Source organism: Numida meleagris, chromosome 6 (genome assembly GCF_002078875.1).
Source record: "Numida meleagris isolate 19003 breed g44 Domestic line chromosome 6, NumMel1.0, whole genome shotgun sequence".
Taxonomy (NCBI): domain Eukaryota; kingdom Metazoa; phylum Chordata; class Aves; order Galliformes; family Numididae; genus Numida; species Numida meleagris.
Genome location: NC_034414.1, coordinates 30,350,453 through 30,372,509, shown reverse-complemented (window position 1 = coordinate 30,372,509; position 22,057 = coordinate 30,350,453). Strand labels below are relative to the sequence as shown.

Below are 22,057 nucleotides of genomic sequence, written 5' to 3'. Positions count from 1 at the left end.
CAGATGCAGTTAATCAGAACCTGGCCATTAAATATATCTTGCCAAATTCTTTGGGTTTAAAATATTCACTGATAAAAGCAGGCATGTTATCTTCCCCAAAAGGTACAGGAAGTAAGGGTGAAGATACAAAATTCCTGTGATGTTCAGTCAGAAGACAATGCTAGAGGTTTCAATTATGCATTTGTTGAAGGAGACAATTCTGCTTTTGGTTCATAATTATTTTATATAAACCATATTTTTCTTGGACTGGTTTGAAAGCCTACCTCTAAGTGCTGTGACTTTATTATGTTTATTACTTGCTTCACTTTCCTAGGAAGCCAAAGGGGAAAACAACAACTATCAAAGAGAACCAGGTTAAAGATCTTTTCCAACTTCAATGATTCTATGATTCTAACTAATTTTATTTCCCAAAACTATTGGTAAGACTGAGAAATTACTTTGAGACTTAGAGTATAGTGAGAAATACTTCTCTCTAGCTGATAAGGAAAAAGCCTTTGATCTCCAGACCTACCCAAACTGAGAGTGTGAGTTGGAGAAAACTGGCTGAAGATCAATCCAAACAAAATGGAAGAAAGACTAATAGCTGGAAAACATCTACATTTAAATAACAATTAGAACTTACTGAAATTTGTGAGACGTAGCTAAGAGCCATATTGGAATGATGTCTCACCAATCTTGTGTCTACTAGTAAGTTTCTTCTTGGCACAGACTGGCTAAAGTATCTTTTAATATCCATAGTTGGCAACCATTTAGTCTACAGTTCTCCTCCACTCTTGAGCTTTTCATGTGGAGCATTATCCTTCCACAGTTTGGTTTCTTTAACAACATATGACAGACTTTAGAGACCTGATGGTTCTGCCTCTGCAAGTGAAGGGCTTTCAATTGCAGATCTGTCTACTCCAGGCAGTCCTCCATAATCTTTAAGTGCAACCTAGAAAACAGATTTTTTTTTAAGATACGTTTTCAGGCTGAATTGTTGATGCTTAGTAAACAGAATGTTTTTTTTTTCTTGTTTTTAGATATGATGTAAAGTGTGTTAATTGTTGAAAAATAATATATCCTCATTCTTCCCTGATTATAGTTGTAATAGAAATATAATTGTTAGTAAACTGCAGTTTTAGGAAAAATATCTTGTAAAACTTATACTAAGCTAACTGTCACTAATAAAAGACTTGGAATTTTCCTAACAAATACATACCAATCTCCAGGCCAAGTTCTGAAATTCTTACTCAGGTATTCAACAGAGGTACAATGCATTCCTTCTGCATTTGCATTTCCAAATGAAAAAAAAAAAAAAAAAAAAAGGAGTCAATTTCAAACCATGGATGCATTGAAAAAGAACGTCAGAAAAAAAGAAAATAAAGAGATTTGCTTAGCTGGGAGCATCTGCCAAGAGAGGCATGGGAAACCTTAGAACATATCACATTCAAATGCACATTCAAAGCAGCTAATTGCAATTTCCTTAACTGGCCAAGATTTTGACGTTTGCCTCAATTCAAAGTACTGATTGTAGTGTGCAACTTCTGTCAAACAGAGATTTTAACAAGGAATATCAATAATCTCTGCTTCAGACAGAGAAGTAAAGCTCTTCACGTTAAAAAAGCTTTAATTCAGAAGATTTTATCAGACTGATCTATAATATCTATAATGATCTATGGAAAGCTGTTATGGCAGTTTGAACTTGTTGTCTATCAGATGGACACATACAGGGTATCATTTCAGCTCCACTTAAGAGCATGAAGATCTAATGTCTTGTACCATTTTTTTTCCCATGGAGGAAAACTCTCCTTAATGATAAAGAGACCTTGACACTAGAGACCTTTAAGCATCAGTACCTATATGGGCTTTGTGAAATCCATATAAGACCCATTCAATTCAAAGCTTTTTGTCCACCACTATGGTAAAAAAAATATGAAATGTGTCAAAATCTAGTCATGTTCAATTTTAGATAAATCATCTTCTAGACTAGATATAGCCTTTGCTTTACCTTTCAAATTAAAAAAAATGATTTGAGCAGCTGAATTTTAATTTTATAACTTTGTTTTTGTTTCTGAGTAGTACACCGTATTACTTGGCTGGAAGTTATTGAGTGGTTTAATGGACGTACTATACATTACTACCTTAGAGTGAACCACGGGATGAGTGTGAAGTGTGCACATTCTTTGATAAAAATATCACAGTATGCCATGGCCAAACACATTTCAAGACTCATTAACTTGACTTTTTGTTACTTGACATTTTTCAGACAGTATAATCAACAATCAAAAAGAAAAGCTGCCGATTCTTGTCATCTCTATGTAAGTAGTACAGCTTGGGCTTTTCAGTTGACAAAATATCACAGATTGTACTTCTCTGCTCTGTTGCACTGGATTTTATCTGCATCTTATGAAAAATCCAGCTTAAAACACAACCCTTCAAGAAGCCCTACGTGGTTTCAGACATTTTGTGTCACAAATATACTAAAGTGAGATCACAGCATCAACATATCTCTAGTACATGGTGCTAAGGTTTCTCTGACAGATGAAGTAAGAACACTAAATTCTGAAAAAAATTAATGTGTTATGTCTCTGCCAGTTTTTTCCCCCTGCTTCCAGAGATAATTATAGAACCATACAGAAGCAGACTGTCATCAGAATTAAATCCTAATGAACAACAGCGTCACAACAACCAACACAGTGTTCCTTTGCTCAAGTTATTCTTTTAATCACCATAAGCATACTCACAAAGTGTCTTCTTTAACATCTGCTAAGTATGTATTTGAAAAGAACTATTGCTTTAAAATCAGTTTTTGTTCTACAAAATGCCAGTACCATAGCAAACAAGACTGATAACAAAACAGTACTTTTTTCTGAATAATGTTCAGGTGCTGGCTTCAATTTTGTAATCAGAAACATTTATCAGGAAACTAATTTTAAAGATCCATTCTCATCAGGAAGCAAAAGAATGTGATTTGCTAATGCAGCTAATAAAAATAGGATGTAGTTTGTCATCTTACTGTGGTATACCTGCAATTAATGGTTTCACAATGGATGTAAAGGCTTATCCAAATAAATTACTTGGCAGGTAGCTTTCCCTAGGAAATCAATTCAAGTGAAAGTTATTTTAAAGCTAATTGTAAATTGCAAACACAAAAAGAGAAGGAAGAAAAGATTCTCAGACTTTTAAATGACTATGTAACAGTGATTCCTTTGAGGAATGAGCAAAAAGAAATAGAAAAAAATGCCACCTGTATTTCTGCTTAGCTACCTGTCTTCACCTGTGCAATTAATTCAATTTTGCAACATAGGATTTGACAGTATAATCCATTCTATTTCCAGATTAAATTGGATCCTAATTTATTATGGCCCTTGCCCCATAAGAAAGAAAGAAAGAGCACTAATCAATCTCAAAATGTCAACCGCGTCATTTCCCTATGAAAATATAGCAATACACACAAGAATATAATTTCACAAGAAAAAAAAAAGAGCCTGGATCTGTTTTTTCATAAGAATCCTATCTTCACATCTACGAGGTAAATTTTTCAGAGAGAAGAGGGGATTTTTTCATCTGAACTTTTCTTTATGTTCTTTGATCAATAGTGCAATGAATTAAAGTATTGACTTATTAAAATGCATCCAAGTTTGAGAAAACTCCTTAGGCAAGAAAAGCAGACCGTTTTGAAACAAGGGGAATGAAACTATGGAAGAATGGAAGAGGATGAGAGCAGAGGCTCCATAACTTGGCAGTAACTACCTCTTCAGAACAGGTACTTTTTTCAGATAATAATTTTATTTTCAAAAGCCTCAGAAGAAGTAGGAATAAAGCTGCCTATTAGATAGGGTGAGAAGTTATCTGGATGACCAATCCCAATACTTATAATTTGTCACAAAATCAATACTCCCTAAATGCTTATAGTAACCTGGTTAAGCACACAGAAGCCTGTTGAACAGCATTAAATAAAATTCTACAAAATAGAATACAACAATAATTAAAAATACTGAAAGGAAATATTGGGCCTGAAATTTTCATCCTCTATTTCTAACTAGTAGGCTGAAATGGCCCTTGCCACTGTTGGTGAAGACACCATCACTTTTAACTCATGAGGGTAAGATATGACATTAAAGGCAAACAGAACATGATCTTTCTGAAGCAAGACATATCTATAGAAAATGAAAAATGTGATGGCTTAGTTGTACAGTTCCAGAATCAGGATCCAGGCATTGGTAGAAATCATTCAGTCAGATATGACAGATTAATTCCATGACAGTACTCACAACTGAAGTGGGAATTATATAGAAAATGATTGAGAAGTCCGTCTCCATAGTCTAACAGAAAACTACTTGTACTAAGCACCTATTTTAAGAAGCATAATATAAAATCATCATCATTTGAATTATTGACTGGAACTGGTTTGACTCTTCATAGAACGTACTGTTCTTTCTTCCTGAAGTTGTTTTGACATGAAATCATGATCATCTCCTAAAATAAGGGAAACGTTTGGTGCCAAGGAATGTTAAAGCAATTTCGGGGTCCAGGGGAAGGACTGAATTGTGATAAATACTCATTAAACGATTTTCACTTCAAAATGATAATTTTACCATCCTAACATCTAAGGTGAATAAACGAACTTGCTTTTCACTAGTTTCCTACAATTAAGATTTTAGTAAAAGGTTCCAGTGGGTTGAATTTACGTGCCCATGCAATACAAAGTCTCTGAGTCCTGAAGTTTTATAAATTCTGTCTACCAAGCTTCCTGCAATTCGAGATGAAATTGCCAGCAGCTAAATGTGGCAGCTCTTGCTGTATTAGGTTTTGACATGAAAATCCATGGAATGTATCTTCTGCCAGCAAAGGTTCTAATGCTGTAATAATTGTTCATCGTTATGGTATTTTTCTGTCACTGATTCTGGCATATTTTTTTTTAAATTAATCTTTGGATTCCTGGTAGATAGATTCAATGTATGACTCATTTAAAACAATGACTATCCATTAATAAAATAATATTTAGATTCAAACAGTTTTAAATATCTGCAAATTAAGCATAAAATCCTCTGGACAGTGAACACAGTGGAGATGATAATAGACATTGTCTTGAACTCTACAATTTTTGTAACATTGTATCATTGTAGATTTACATCTACAATGATGCCAGTATTTTTCCATAAATCTGATGCATTTATCAAAAATGTTAGGACATGCCAGTTCCTTGTAGGTTCTTAGTCTTTCTCAACCTTGCTTCCCTTAATGAAAGAATTGCATGTTCAGTCTCTTATGCAATCTGCCCTGCTGCTGCTTATTCAACGGAACCCACAAACTCTTGAAGCCTAAAAGAAGCTGCAAGTAAGAACTTCAGCCAACCTATTACCTTTTTCTTAACATTTTGGAAGTCAGACTACCCCAATTCCAGCAACTCAATTCACAGAAAAAAATCAATAGAAAATGTTGCTGCTCAGGTAGTTTTAATTAATGGCAAACTGGCATTTGGACAACAAACACAAAAGGTAACACGAACTTTTGATGCACTGCAGCAAAAAAAATCATTTCCAGAGTGGAAAACCACTTCAATAATCTGATTCCATGTGACTTAACATAGTATTTTTAATACTACAATATACCAACTCTGATATTAGCTAAAGAAGAATAAAACACATGGCTTATGCAGTCCTGATTAGGCACTATATTATAATAGTCCAATAAAATTAACTTTGTAGCCTAATTTTCTGAAGAAGCAAGTCTACGTGGTCCTAACTTCTCTAAGCTGATTTCCATCAAAACTGACAGAAGGTGAAGACACTGCATTTCTACAAGTTTCACAGACGTAGGCTAATGGATTGAGAAAACAGATCTTATTAATGCATTATTACTTTCCACTGAAATCAAGGAATTCAAATAGATGTCACAAATTAGTAGTCTGCCACCCACTTTACATATTTCATCATCAGGCTTTAGAAAGTTGACAAGGGAACATTAAATATCTCATTGCTTAAATGCAGAGGTACTTGAATGCTTAAGCTTATTATGGGTTAAGTCTAGAAATTAATTCTAGTAAATCATATGCATGTGTGACATGAATAGTGAGAGACAACTTGAGCTCATGGGATAATTAGTCTTCAGATGTTTGCAAGCCCTGTAGTAAAAACAGAAAAATAAAACTGAAGTAATACATTTTTAGAATCCTTCCTTATTTCTATCAAAGAAACACAAGGAACCCAGTTCCCCAAAGTTTCTGTTAGATAACTCATATACCAATAATTACAAGAGGAGAGTAATAACCAGTAATACATTTAAGGCCCCAGAATGCAATTTATTTAAAAGGCTCAATTCAACATGAGCCACTGTTACAGGATGAAGCTCTTCTCAAACATTTTTTCTAAATCATATAGTAAATATTGAATCTGAATTTACCAGAAAATGGCATTATATCGAAAGTATCTAAAACATACACAAGACAAGGCCACTGAAACATTATCCTCCTGTCTCAACAGGATTTTCCAACTTGTCCTCAATGTGGAATACAAATTATAATTCCATACGTGGACTGGATCCAAAGCAGCTTCAAAAGCTGTGCTTTTGATTCAATAAAAAGGGCAACAGACCACCCAAAGAATCATGAAAAAGAAGACCATAATGGCACTAGACAATACTGTTCCCTTTCCCTGCAAAATTCTTAAGAAATATCTCCCAGACTTGAAGAACTAGCTGTGGATTGATAGCATTGTGTGGGAAGAAAAGATCATAGATCTACCCATAGACAAAACGTCACAACCTTCTAGAGAAAACTTGATTGACTCTAGAACATCACCTTACAATTCTAACTACAACTCTGAAACAATGTAGACTAGCTTTAATTTTGTTTGCATTTCTACAGTGTTTTGTCTTTTTCATCTCAGTATACTTAGTACATCATTTTTCCTGTGATCTGATCTAGAATCTTTTTGTTTTACCCAAAACGAGACTTAAGTTTTAGGAATAAAACTTGGTGTGCACATTGCTTTACAAAGATTTAATCTTCCCACGTGCTGATATCATGACTTTTGGACAGTAGACAGCATAAGTTTATAGTAGTACATTTAATGGAAAAAGCATCTCTTACTATAACAATTCTTTGATGATAGTTTAAGATAGGGGCTGTGGAAATAAGATAAAAGCAGGTAAGAGTAAACATGAAAATAATTTCTCTCAGGTGACACACTAAACAAGCAATTACATGATCACAGTCAGTGATTTTGTCACTATGTTTTCTCTGTGCAAGGTTTCTACTACTGAAAATTTAAAGTGATATCATACTATCTGATCATATGAATGAGCAGGACTATTCATTTTATGAAGAGGAGACCAAGTCTGCACAATTTTAAAACTATGAAACATAAAAAACCCTTCTTCTTTTACACTCCGCGTGGTTTCATTTTACAAATAAACAGAAGGCTGTTCTGGAACCTCGTAAGGCTGCAACAGGTTTAAATAGTTACACTGCACTTTGATTCTTACTAAATACCCAGTGATCTAATTGTTGGCTGATACTAGTGTTTGATGAAAAGCAAGTGATTCTGTATTTTGATGGAATTTTCTTATATTATTAATGAGGTAACACTGCTAACATAGCTAACATCTATTTCACATTTATGACATAATTTTCCAACAGTCATTTACAGTTTATTTACATCTGGGGGGTTGAAAAAAACAGCAAAGTGACCTATCACTGGCTGTCACTTACAAATGCCTCAATTTCAACTTGGCTGCATAATCTGTGCATGAAAAAGCTATTCTAATTGTGTGAGCGGAGTCTAACATTTAGAAAAACAGTCCTGGGAAGCAGGACTTATAGGTTTTGCTTCTCCTACTCCTTTTTCCATTATCTGCTAATTGGCTTGTTAAACAAATTTGCAATACCTACTTATGGTCTGTTTCTTGGATCTGTTTTTGCCAGAGATTGTGCTCAAAGTCTTGGAAATTTCTAATTCTTGAATGCTCAAGCTCTGACCCACTCTCCCTACTCATCATCTCAGATCTCCAAAAATGGAGAGGAGGTATACATCTTGCCCCCTTCATGCCACACTGTACAGGTAATGCCTATCTCACAAATGTGATAGAATATTTCTAAGACAGAAACATTTGGGGAATTAGAAATGATTTTGCAGTAATACGACTGGGATAAATATAAGTAGTAACTATAAGTATGTTGTAAGATCTTTTTGCTTCTGTTTATGTAGTCATTGTCTACATTAAATCCTGTTATGGAAGTTGTATCTAGAAGACACACAGGCAGTGAAGGTGGCCTAGACTTTTAGATCCAGTTTAACTGAAAATGACGTTGTTAAATCATAGAATGGCTTGGGTTGGAACGGACCTCAAGGACCATCAAGCTCCAAGCCCCCTGCCACAGGCAGGGCAGCCAACCTCCACATCTAATACTAGAGCAGGCTTTTGGAATCCTCAAAAGATATTGGTTTATAGGATATTCCAAGTCCAGCTGAAACTGAGGAAAACTGAATTAAACTTCAGCGGAGAGCAGTGATGCATCTCAGACACAAGCACAGAAGGCGAGGCCAGGTTTGCCATGAGCCTTTTAACCCAGGGATACCAAATGACTGCACTTAAAGATATAATCTGTGGCAGGAAGAAAAATTATGTCCTTATTTTGCCTTCTTATGATGTGACAGCATTCCATTCTGCATCTATTAATAATTAAACTCCTAGGGAAGGAGGATGAAAAGATAGCATCAATTCACATTTGTCTTATTCCTCTTTCTCCATGTTCAGCATGTCCATGGGTAGACTGAATACTAAGATGTAAAAAGTTTAGATCTGTATCCATTCATCCAGCTTGAAAAACACCTAACAACTACCCAACCCTGAAGCTATATGAGAAAAAATGAAAAACTGTATGTTTGATTTTTTTGATCTAAAATTCTTTATCATTCACATATTCTTTGCTGATTTACATTTCATAATAACCCTTGCCTTTGGAAATTGCAAAGTTATGGCTTTTTGAACAAGCCAAATCATTCTCATTTCCTCTTGTATCTGTCTGCAAATTCCCTTTATTCTTTTTTCTTTACTAAAATTTTTTTACAATGAATTTTACGCTGACAACTTGTTGAACTCTTGACCACGGAGCAATTGTATAATGTGATTTAATCTTAATAATGAAGAAAGAAAAATCCTCCATATCTACAAATTCTAAATCTTTTCCAAAGATTCCAATAAAGCTAGTTAGTTATCTGCTAAGGGAAGTCCTCACACGTTTATTACAGATTTTTTTAATACAGACTATAGAGAATTTTGATGGATTTGATTTTGATTTTTTCTACGTACATATTTAATGCTCACTTATGAAGACAGAGGCCAACACTAAAAAAAAACCTTTATGAATAATATAAAAATGCTTCAGAATTTGAACAAGTTTATGTCTTCAAAATACATCTTTTATAAAGACTATTAAAAAGCTTGTGCCCTAATTTTCTCTTCCTGTTATCATCTCTGAAAAAATCCACAGTGATCAACTCACCTGGAATCTGCACCATTTATTATGCATCATTGAAATTTTAAATGATATAACACACTTCAAACCCGCGCAGAAAGCTCTATGTTCCACTTTGGCAAGCACATCTATAATTAAACCCTGCAGAATCTAATTCAAACTCTTGGATTCAGAGGCAGATGCATCAGAGAATGAAATATACGTCACAGCTGGCAAAAGTGCACACCAAGGATAATAAGATTGTTTTAATTGTCCATAATGATTCCTCATAAATCTCCCAATATTACCGTAAAAATATATATTGTAATAAAGCAACAATCTATTTCCATCTGAAAGAAAAACTGCTGTGTTCAGTCTAAAACTAGGTCTACATACCTTGTTTTGGCCATTTCACAAGAAGAATACCTAAGTCTTTCATTCTAGTTGACTAGTTTTCATGTATTTAAGGCTTTTGTTAATTTAATTATTATTTCCAAAAGTCTTCGTTGTTCTCTAATAGATAATTATGCATTTTACTACAGAATATGCCTTAGAATAAATGTTGCTTTAATCTTCTCTAGTTTTGGGCCTGAACACGCTCCCTTGAATTTAATTCAATTCATCTAAAGATTTTTTTTAACAGTTACTTAAATCATGTATGTCTCTCCTGACAGCACCATTTAAATTTGAATCTCCACTGAAACGTGAGGTTTGCTTATACCAATTATTTATACCATTTATTTATCTATTTTTACATCTCTGTAAATCTTCCAGAGTTTACCAGACTTCTGTGGAGCAAACACAAGACTAGAAGCAAAGCACTTCTTTCTTTGATGGCTTTCTGAGCCCTTTCTCAGTTACCAACTTGCCTAACAAGTCATATTCAGATACAGCCCAAACTTGCCAAAGGAGTCTCATACACCCAAGTTCCTGCTTACATCATTCCTGCTAGTCAGGCAAAGATTCTTAGGCATACCGAAGGATACAACAGTTTACCAGAAAATATGGTGAGCTCAGCTCATTTAAAGCTCAGCTGATCTCAAGCAAACAGCCATCAATACAAATGCATGAAAAGCATAACAGTAAGAAATGGAAGACTGTGAGCCCACCTGGGGCCCCTCTAGCAATGTCACATACATCTCCATCTGTACGTGTCCATTCTGGATTTGCTGTTGGTGAGGGATATTTTAGAAGACTGCAGACTCTGTGTTAAACCCTTATCCACAACAACACACACATTTAAAAGGTTTCCTCACACAGCATATTTGTGTCACATGTTGCCTCATGTGTTCCAGATTTTTTCTTTCAAAGAATTACTTTTTATCAAACTCATTCCTTTTTATCTGAGTATTCTTACGTTTGGGGAAAATACCAATTTCAGCTATTATTTAAAAAAAAAAACCAATGAACTATGGTAAGAAATAACAAGCAAACTGGGAATTATCATGCTGTCACAGCATAACTCATATTACAGGGCTCTGTTGCTGGATAGACAGCTCTTAAACAAGGTTAAAATAAACTGTCAGCAGTCCTTCCATCACTGAAATAGGAACAATATTGTTAAGCAATCTTAGCCTTGTTTTCTGTTTTCCAGTTACTGATTCTTCGAGCAAACTACATTCTTCCACTACTCAACACAGATAGGTGTTTTTAAATTCAGACTACCACTTGCAGTATTCCTTTGAAGCTTTAGTTAGAGCCTGATTCACTCAAAGTATTGCTAACAAATATTTACCACTTAATTATTCCTTTCTTTACATTAATTGAATGTTTCTGTAGCTAGACTTGTAGATTTCCTTCTGTGCTTTAGTATTTATGAAATTAGACCCCAGAATTGTAGATGTTTCCAAATTTAACTTAAACACATGACTGAGCAGTTTGCCAAGAACACACCTGCAGTTCAGTTTCAGTGATGGAAAGAGCATATTCCTGTGTATGCAGGTCTGCACTTTTAATTATCCTTTATTATAGTTAAAAATATTGCAAAAGCAAATGAGGCATTACAAAATTTTCTGTTTGTTTCTTTTTTTGCTTCATCAATTTTCTACCAAAATATAAAGGTGCAGGTAGAGATACTATGGATATAGCCATAGTACCAAGTAACTAATGCAGGAACACTAACTGCCTCCTGTTTCTCTTTCCAGAAATTTCATTTATATATGAAGTTATGCAGGCCTTGCTTCCAAAAGGAATTTGAAAAAGAAATTCAAATTTCAGAATTTCATCTTTAAATTGTCTTCTCAGGGGAGTCCAACAATAACTGCGGCCACTAATACAGAATGTTTAGGTTGATTAGGGTGTTGAGAGATACGAATTGGACCTATTGGACTATCCTCACATGACTCCGTGATATATTCTCAAGCTGAGATCTGGAGCTTTTTAACAGCTGGAGCTCCCAGTGAGATCACTCTCAGTTTACCCACACGCTGTGTGTGCAAGACATAGCTTTGAAAACTACAAATATTTTCTGCTGGACTGACCATTCAAGCAGATATTTCTACTGACAAAAGAAAAAACAAATGTTGTCCTTTTATTGCCTATCAGGGGCTAATTAAGCAGTTGAAAACCAGTAGGATGTGGTTTACTGTCAAATTCTGTCATTGAGCTCTGCAGCATTGGCAACACATCCTATCACAGGCAGATGTCTCCTATGGAATTTGCTCTCTTGTTTTTTGCCAAATCCCAGCTTTACTGACCTTCAGAACCCAACATAAATCAGCACACACAGTTCTGTTTTCATTTGCAGCTATTTGGGAGGTTTTGTATTTCATACCAAATCATCTGCAGCAGAGCTCTGTGATGCTTATTGATGTTCTCGCAATATAATTTCTAACCTATTTTAAGTGTTTCTCAGAAGCAGCTGTCATAGTATCTGGTATAAATGTAATGAAGCAAATAATGAATCTGAGTTTTGCTACCAAGGTAGCACCAAGCCCTTGAAACAAGATTAGAAGATATCCTCTGAACGTGAAACAGTATACAGGGGTTCTTGCTCTGTGTAAAATTGTTTAATCACAAAATAGGAGAAATTTAATAACCAGCTGGACCACACTACAGCATCCAGCAGATAATCTCTATAATTACAATTTTTTCTGCTAAAAGTTTGACCTCTCTCAAGGCATGACCCTGTGTCCCTCTCTCTCACCAGAACACACGGATACGATGGCTGGCAGTCCTGCCACTACATACTCGTAAGAAAAGTTTTTGTGGATGACTGTGTTATTTGTCAGTAGTCTTCATCAGCTTTTCATTCCACATTAGTGCAATAGTTGAGTAAATTCAACACAGAGCTACATTAATTTGTTAAATAAAATGCTTTTGTATAAAACTTCTGGTTTTTGCCAAGAAAGACCAGAGACTCTTATTACAGAACAGAGACGCTCATTTGATAAACTTCTTGCTTATTATTACCCTTCTGTGTGCCCTTGCAGAGACACACAGAATATACAAATGAACTCATTGCTTTTCTCAGATATTTAATAATCTGAATTCACAGGTGAGCTTGCTCTGTAGTACAGAGCAGACAAGAACTGTTGATACATTAAATAAAATTAAATGTCAAAACTACAACAGAATCCTTTTTTAATGTAAATACGACTGCTGTGGGCCATTACAAGCTGCTATTTCTAGTGCATCTCAGTGCTCTTTATCTAGGCATACCAGAGATTCATTAATATACCAGTTTAAATTCAACTACAAAATGGAGTTTGAGGGTCTCACTCGAGAGCCATACATGCCCTAATTATTAATAAAAATTATGTACTTATTCTCATAATCGGAAACCAGTGTCCACTATAGGCAGTACAAGATAGGTGGATTATTCAAGCAAAAAGCATAATGTCTCCTACAAGGAATTTCCAACATGAAAGATCTTATCTTAAAGACAGCATTGTGTTTCCTTTATTTAGCCCTTGTGGTGAGCAGACCTGGGCCACATTTCAGGAAATGTCTTAATCTTTTCATTCATCACATGAGCAGAGGAAGGCTAAATCACTCAAATGTTCACTTTGCAACACCGAGAAACACAGTGGAACATTACACTTTGCTATCAATGCAGAATTCAGACTAAAGAGATTCAATCTTTCAAAAAAATCTGGTCATGGAGCTCAAAACAATCTTAATCTTACTTTGTTTCTGTCAGACTGCCCTAAATTGTACACTACAAGAAAGGCCCAGGAGCGTGTCCAAAGAAGGGCAACAAAGCTGTGAAGGGTCTGGAGCACAAGCTTCCTTATGAGGAGCAGCTGAGGAACTGCGATTGTTCAGTCTGGAGAAGAGGAGGCTCAGGGGTGACCTTAGCTCTCTACAACTCCCTGAAAGGAAGTTGTGGTTGGTTTCTTCTCCCAGGCAACAGCAATAATATGAGAGAATGGCCTTAAGTTGTGCAGGGGAGGTTCAGGCAGGATATTAGAAAAAAATTCTTCTCAGTAAGAGTGGTGAGGTACTGGAACAGGCTGCCCAGGGAAGTGGTAGAGTCATCATCCCTGGAGGTTCTCAAGAACAGGGTAGATGTGGCACTTAGGGACATGGTTTAGTGGGCATGGTGGTGATGGGTTGATAGTTGGACTAGGTGATCTTACTGGTCTTTTCCAACCTTAATGATTCCATGACTCTATGATTCCCTGGGTGTTCCTGCTTGAGCAGAGGTGGGACCAGATGGACCCAGAGACCCATGCCAGTGTCAGCCATTCTGTGAAATATATGTTTCAGTAATCATGTGAGGAGGAATACCATAGTGGTCTATCTCCCTCAAAGAACCCTGAGAGTTTTCTTTGTTCTGTCTCAGATACAGCAAGGCAATATAATGTTGCCACGCACACTGCAGAAACTTACACCATCCTGATGTTTCCAAATTTGAGCTTCAAACTGAAACAAATTTCAATTGTGCAGTACTTACCAACTAACTTCTTAAAAGATCCATTCATGGAATTCAGTAACAAAATTTGCAAATATTGTGAAAAGAACGTTAAAAAAAAAAAGTAAAGCTATATGTATACATAGAAAACAGATACAGATAGTACTATAGTATTGCGTGGTAGAAGAAAAGAAAACTTGTGCAACAGCGTTTTCTAAATGAGATAGTTATTTCCAGACCAAAAAAAAAGTGGCCAACCTATTCCCAAAGGGAACAAATAAGGAAAGGAGGGCAGCATCTGAGAGTAATAGAACAGAAAAAGGATCTGGAATTTCACGGGAGGTCAATGTAGAGAATTATAGAGCATCCCTGTAATGGGAGACTGCAGTTGTAGAAGAATTTCCTTCCTTTTTTCCCTAAACCAAAGACCTACAACTAGAAAACTAAAGGGAGGGATGAACAAGATTACTCAAGCTAGAACAGAGGAAAAGTGAGAAAAGGAATGAGAGAAAGAAAGAGGCTGAGTACTGTTAATGAAGAAAGAATTGCCTTGTAGAGACTGGTGCTGCAAAGAGCCTGTTGTACTACCCTGACATCTCACCTAAATATGAAGAATGTTTGTTTTACACCAACCATTTGCAGTCACGGGAAAAAATAATATTCTTTTTTTTTTTAAACCTGTTGTTTGAACTTGAGGAGTTTTAGCAAGAGACTTCAGCTTCAGCCTCCCACACAAGAGTCCTGAGCAATTTGTTTTCTGGGAACTGTTTGCCTTGCCATGAAATATTTTCAAGGATTTTAGTTTTGTATCTATGAAGCAACGAAAAACATCCTGAAACATTATTTACTTTTTCATGAAATAGAAATCCTGTTTTGTGGACAGCAGTACATATGCCTTATGAACTGAAATTGACAATACAGATCCAAAGACAGAGTTCACAATAGCAAGTTTTTTGCATATCAAATGCAGAATGAAATGCCTCAGCTAGGCAGGAATGTCTCTCTGAAAAGAGACTCTAATTATAAAAATTTCAAAGTAAAAGTGTAAGCAATACTGATTATACCTGTACATTTTTGTATGAATATATTTATTCTTTATTTATTATTTATTAATATTTATTATTTATTATTATTTATATAATATTTATAATTTATTATTATTTATTATTTATTAATATTTATTATTCAGTCTGGAGAAGAGGAGGCTCAGGGGAGACCTCATCGCTCTCTATAACTACCTGAAGGGAGGTTGTAGTGAGCTGGGGGTCAGCCTCTTCTCTCTTGTAACTAGCGACAGGACGAGGGGGAATGGCTTCAAGTTGCGCCAGGGGAGATTTAGGCTGGACATTAGGAAATACTACTTTTCTGAAAGAGTGATCAGACGCTGGAACAGGCTGCCCAGGGAGGTGGTTGAGTCGCCGTCCCTGGAGGTGTTCAAGAAACGTTTAGATACAGCGTTGAGAGACCTGGTTTAGTGGGGTTATGTTGGTGGTAGGTGGATGGTTGGACTGGGTGATCTTGTAGGTCTTTTCCAACCTAGCTAATTCTATGATTCTATGATTCTATGATTCTATTTATAACTGCTAAAAAGCAAACTTGTATACAAAATTTCAGTTAGGAAAATTATTTAGTTTCTTTAGTGTAAATTAAAAGCAAATTATGATGCTTTTAAAACTGAAAACCTGATCAGAGGTTGTTTCAGATCCAAAGCTGATATGTGCTCTTTACTGAATTCTGACTTTACAGACTGAAAACTTCAGATTCCTTATAGACTAAAAGGAGGGATATTTTCAAAGATGGCTAAGCCATTTGAAGGTTTGCAGCCAATAAAATTCATATGACAAAAGTGGTACACGCATGAATGCAAAGAAGCATGTCTCCTTCCCTGCAACTTAGCCTCTAACACAGGCAAGCCAGACTCAGCACATGTACATTAGCACTACACTGCATTTGACCTAATATATCCTGTCAGCACAGACAACCAGCCTTAGTCCACAACACCCCAGCATGGTGGATATCTGCTCAGCAGCCAGCAGAGGCAGAGAAAACAAACTATCTGCATACATCTGTGTCAGCATATACAGTCAGCACTTCTGAAGATCCTTGCTAAGTCATATATCGCTCCCACTTATCTTTCAAAATGCACTCCTATGAGGCACTTACATGGCTCACTAGGTTCCTATATGCCCGTTGTCAGCCCTGAAGTTATTCTGTAGGGATGAAGCTACTGGACCTACCATCAGCAGGCAAGGAAGCCAGTGGCATCTGCAGGTGGCCTATACCGAGCATTAGATCCACCCAGCATATTCCAAGGCTGGGACAATACAGGATTTACAAGCGTTCGAAAGAATATTCAGAAGTTATTTTAACAGCAATAAAAATTTGTAAATCAAAAAAGCTAGCAAGTAATTTAGTTATTTACTATTTTATAAAATGGAAAGAAAACAGATATACAGATAATTCAGGAAACAAAATTTTTTTCACACAAAGAATTTGTGAAAAAACAGATACAAGACCTTCTCACCACTGCAGATCATGAAACACTGATTACATCAGATAGCTATTCACCTCTGTTTGGATAGCTGCTAATAAAGTCCAGCCCTCTATTTAGAAAAAAACGCAAGCAAACATAAAGTATTCATTTCTGTTAAATCTATCTTCATTCAAAATCTAAGATGAAGGCACAAAGTGGCACAGTGTTCACTGTCCTCACATAAGGCCCTAAAAGTAGGGAAGTATGCATGTTCTTGGTTGTGATTTTGTGGCCCTATGCATATACCACTCTATTAAACAGACCATCTCTCTTAGCTTATGGTTATTGTTCTGAGATAATATGATATGACAAGTCCAGATGTTTAAAACTGTTGCAGCAATCGAAAGACTGGGAGTAATAAATTACTTTAAAGGAGATATTTAATTCAAATTATAGTGGATTTGGCACTGTAAGAGGTACGGAATTTCTAGCTGAGTATGATACAGAAACCATTGAATGCTCTAGGGAACTTTGGAAGTCGACTAGTGTAAGGCAGAGGACACTGTAATGAATCCGGAATTCTTTATATCTGCTAATCAACAATCTCAGCATTTCATTGTTATTGCATGTCGTATTACTCTAGATTTGCCTAGTCTTGAAATAATTAGCAAAAAACTCTGTGAGAAATTCACCAGTGCTACATAGCCTCACGCTCTTTTTATTCCATTTTGAGTTTCAAAAATGCATGTAACATGAACCTTGGAAAGTAAAGATGCTGCTGTGTGACCATAGACTTTCCTAAGAATATGTTGTGTGTCTATTTCATATTCAGCCATCTTCGACATCAAGTCAATGCATGAAGACCATCCATTCACGTAACCACTGACTACATATATTACATACTCCTGCACATACTGGGACAAAAAGAAAGTAATTTCTTTATTATTAAGGTTGTACAGACATATACAGGAGCTGCTTTTCTCCCGATTAACGGGAACTTTTGGTTCTGCTGCTATGACGTATAACTATGCCTACATATACCTATATATATGTGTGTGTGCACATATGTACGTATATATGTCTATTCCAAAACCTATCAGAAATAAGTGTTTACTGAAATATCTGATCCATATGCCTGCCAGGAGACACGTGAAAGGAGTTTTATTTTTATGGAAATGTTTCTGCCCACAGTCGTTTTCAGGATCTGCACTATTTTAGCTTCTCCATTCCCAGTAGAAGAAAGGTTCAGTTCTACTATACATTTGGGATGGTTAGCAGCACTATTCTACAGATATGTTTTTATAATTCTTCCATCTGGAGGGACAGATATTATTATTATAGAGTGAGACCAGACCTTTCCATTACCTTCAGAACTGAAGAAACAGCTCTAGAACCTGTCTCCCTGCCCCTGTGTCTTTCCTCTTTGTGTGAAAAAGCATTTCCTCCTGCTCTTTCACTAACTATAAAATACAAAAAAGACAGTGAATTGCAGAATGAGGAATACAGTTCTGTATTCTAAAATTCTCAGCATCAAACAGTTCTGCTGTTATTTTTAAAGCACTAGTGTGTAAGGCCTTAATGTAGGTCATTCAGAAAATCACTGATATTTACTTAGCTCAGAATCAAACTGCTCTGTTTTTTTCAGGGATAAGGAAGTCAACCACCATCACACGTTTCTGCCTTACCTTAGATGCTTTGGAACCTCGCAACGGGTTTGACACCAAAACGTGTTTTAAGTAACACAGAAAGTAAGAATCATAGAATGGCTTGGGTTGAAAAGGACCTCAAAGATCATCGAGTCTCAACCCCCCTGCCAAGTGCAGGGTCGCCAACCACTAGACCAGGCTGCCCAGAGCCACGTCCAGTCTGGCCTTGAATGCCTCCAGGGACGGGGCATCCACAACGTTCCTGGGCAACCTGTTCCAATGCGTCACCACCCTCTGTGTGAAAAATTTCCTTCTAATATCTAACCTAAATCTCCCCTGTCTAAGCTTAAAACCATTCCCCCTTGTCCTATCGCTATCTACCCTCACAAACAATCGATCCCCCTCCTGTTTATACGCTCCCTTCAAGTACTGGAAGGCCACAATGAGGTCTCCCTGGAGCCTTCTCTTCTCCAAACTAAACAAGCCCAGTTCCCTCAGCCTTTCCTCATAGGAGAGGTGCTCCCACCCTCTGATCATCTTGGTCACCCTCCTCTGAACTCTTTCCAAGAGCTCCATGTCCTTCTTGTGCTGGGGGCCCCAGGCCTGGACACAGTACTCCAGATGGGGCCTCACAAGAGCCGAGTAGAGGGGGACCACCACCTCCCTCTCCCTGCTGACCACTCCTTTTAATGCAGCCCAAAACATAGTTGGCCCTGCGGGCCACCAGTGCACACTGCTGGCTCATGTCCAGCTTCTCATCCACCAGGACCCACAAGTCCCTCTCCGCAGGGCTGCTTTCGAGTACTTCTTCCCCCAGGTTGTATAAATACCTGGGATTGCCCTGGCCCAAGTGCAGCACCCTGCATTTGGCCTTGTTGAACTTCATTAGGTTCTCGTGGGCCCACTTGTCCAGCCTGTCCAGGAGAAAGTACCAAGAGAAAGTACCCTTTGATATTTGGAACTATCCCAAAGGATCCGTTCAGTATCAATATTTTCTTCATAATATAACACAGATATTCAAATAGTCACTGGCATTCATTCCCTACCCAATATCAAAACAGCCTGTCTTAATACATCAAGTGTACTGAACTTATTTTCATTAAGCCCATGCAATGTGACCACATCTATCTATTCATCCTCTCCAACTTGATACACGTTTATTTAGGATTAGTGTTTGACCTTCTCTTAAAAATACCTACACCATAAACTTTAAAATTTTAACTACAAAACAATACCTGGAAATGGAAACAGAGGAGTCATTCATCCTTTTAGCCTAACCAGTGTCAACCTGCAGTTTACACCTCTGTTCTGCAAAATGAGCATTCCTTTTTCTTTCTCTTCTAATGAATTTCAAGAACAGAGTTACATCCTTTACTGTTTCTTATCTTTACTTCCAACAGAAACCGTTTACTATTATATTGTTACAGAGCTGCTTTCATCAGATAGTAACACTTCTTCACTCCCTTCTCTGTCAGTGCACCTTCCCAAAGAACATTACATATCAGCTTCATGTGTTTTTGGAACACTGATTTCTGAAGTTGTTTTCTTTTTCAGAAGTGTTTTATTTTACAGCTTCCTTACTTGGGAACAATAAACTATTTCATTGTATAATCACTCCCATCAGGATTATCATCAGCCCATACCCAAAAAAAAAGCTTCCCACTATTTGCACTGGTGCAATCCACAGTACCACGAATCCTTGAGGTACATCTTTAAGCCCTCTAAGATCATTCAACATGATGATGTATCATTGTATCATCTCAAAGTTGTAAAAACAACCTAAAGCGCAAAATATATCAATAGGTAGCTCATACATCACACTCTTCTTAGGAAACTATGAAACTTGTTTTACCTCAAAGACTCACTGTTTTAAACATATTGAACAAGGTGACTCTCCATCTCCTCTCTGATATTCCCCAATTTATAGATCAGCGTAACTTCATGAGGTGCTTTCCTTCCCTGCTTATGAAGGCTACAGATGAAAAGTGAATTTAAAAAATAAGAAGATTCTATGAGCACGTATTTTTACAGAAAGGTATGATGGGGATCTCAGTCTCTGGTCTAGACTCACAACAAACCTAGATATTTTATCACAGTCGCCTGTAGGAAATGACATATGCTATCCATTAGAGAAAATTAGAAGTCAGACCAAGTCCAAATAGACATATTTCCACACCCATGGTTCACCAGCTCTGTTATATCAGGAACTACCATTTCCTCTTTTGCCAGGGAAAAGACAAATTTTATCTGACAGTTCAATGATCATAACCTCAGAAGTAAAAGGTTTTCTTATTCTTTCCTCCACCCTCAGCTGCATTTTCCCTACACACCTCACACTGCCTTTAGCAGCACTTCCGAGACAGGCTGAACAAAGATGTGGAAAAAAAACCATACAACATGCCCCCATTTTGCCCAAGGCTACAGGTTTCTTCACATCTCTCCTGACTGCCACACTAATTCCAACTGCAGAGGTAACTGTGCCCTTCATTAACCCTTTCTGAGCTAATTAGAGAGTACATGCATTGATGTGGGCATGTAAATAGGTACCTATCTGTATCAGTATGCATATACATAAGAAAAGAAACTTATGCACCTTTTGTATTGTCTAAACCCCTTGAATGCCAAAGTAGCCTGAATTCTGACACCAGCTTTACCACAGAGCATTCACTGATAATAACTGCTTAGAAGGAACATTGTTGTACTATTTCCTGCTGTTCCTACAGATATTCAGTTACTTCTTCAATAAGTTTCAATAAGGTTTTATGATTTTCGGTTATTGATACTCCACATCATAACATCATGTAGTGAATGTACCTGTTCCTCAGAAGAGAAGGACTACTACAGTCCCCACGGTACTTTGCTCCTCTGTTACCATTTCCAGCCGGAGGGAAAAGATAAAAGCTCGCAGTATAAAAACTTGCAGATCACGAGACCTCGTCCCTTTTTCCGCCGTCTCTCGTCTTGGCAGCACCTCGCTCTCCAGCCGTCTTATCGTCGGTAGTAGAGTAAGGCCTACCTTGATTTTGGGACATTCTCTCTCTCTGTGTTGGATTTATCAGCTTAAATTGTAATTATATTGTATTATAGTGTGTTGTTTTGCATTCCGATATTTTATTTAGTAAATTAGTTTGTTTCTCCTCAGATTGTTGCCGCTGTTCTTTGCTCTCAGGGCCATCTCCCTACCCTTTTCCCCTTTCCCCTTTTCCCCGGACGTGGGCCCTTGGGTCCCCCGTCCCCTTTGTCACGGAATCGGGCCTAACGCCCGTAAACCGTTGACAATTTGATAGCTAGGAAACAGACAATTTAATGAAAGATTAACACAGCAACACTTGTTATAGCAACATTATTCTTTATGGACTCAACTGTTGCTGACAGGATACTGTCAAATCTCTTTAAAATCAGTTTCTGTGAACGCAGATATGTTTCCCTGGGCTGGGGCCCTAGCTTCTCTATTTGCAAATGTGAATTCTGTATTTATAACTTTAATTATTTGATTTTTCTTGCAGCTCAGCAACATATGATGCAGTCACCAGCACTGATAGTTGTCTTACTTTGGAATGTAAGACAAATGAAGATCACTCTGCTCAGAATAGGCTTTTCTTCTTCCATACACGTACATCATTACAGAGTTTCATTAGGACTCT

General features: G+C 36.9%; 1 long non-coding RNA gene across 2 annotated transcripts in view; it reads right to left on the bottom strand.

Annotated features, from left to right (window-relative positions):
* The window catches only part of LOC110401877, a 127,036-nt gene continuing 105,464 nt past the window's right edge, over window positions 486–22,057 (bottom strand). For both annotated transcript variants that reach the window (XR_002440660.1, XR_002440661.1), the window contains 2 exons: window positions 1,199–1,262; window positions 486–931 (listed from right to left, as the gene is read on the bottom strand). This is a non-coding gene — a long non-coding RNA (uncharacterized LOC110401877). The remainder of the gene's footprint in view (window positions 932–1,198; window positions 1,263–22,057) is intronic.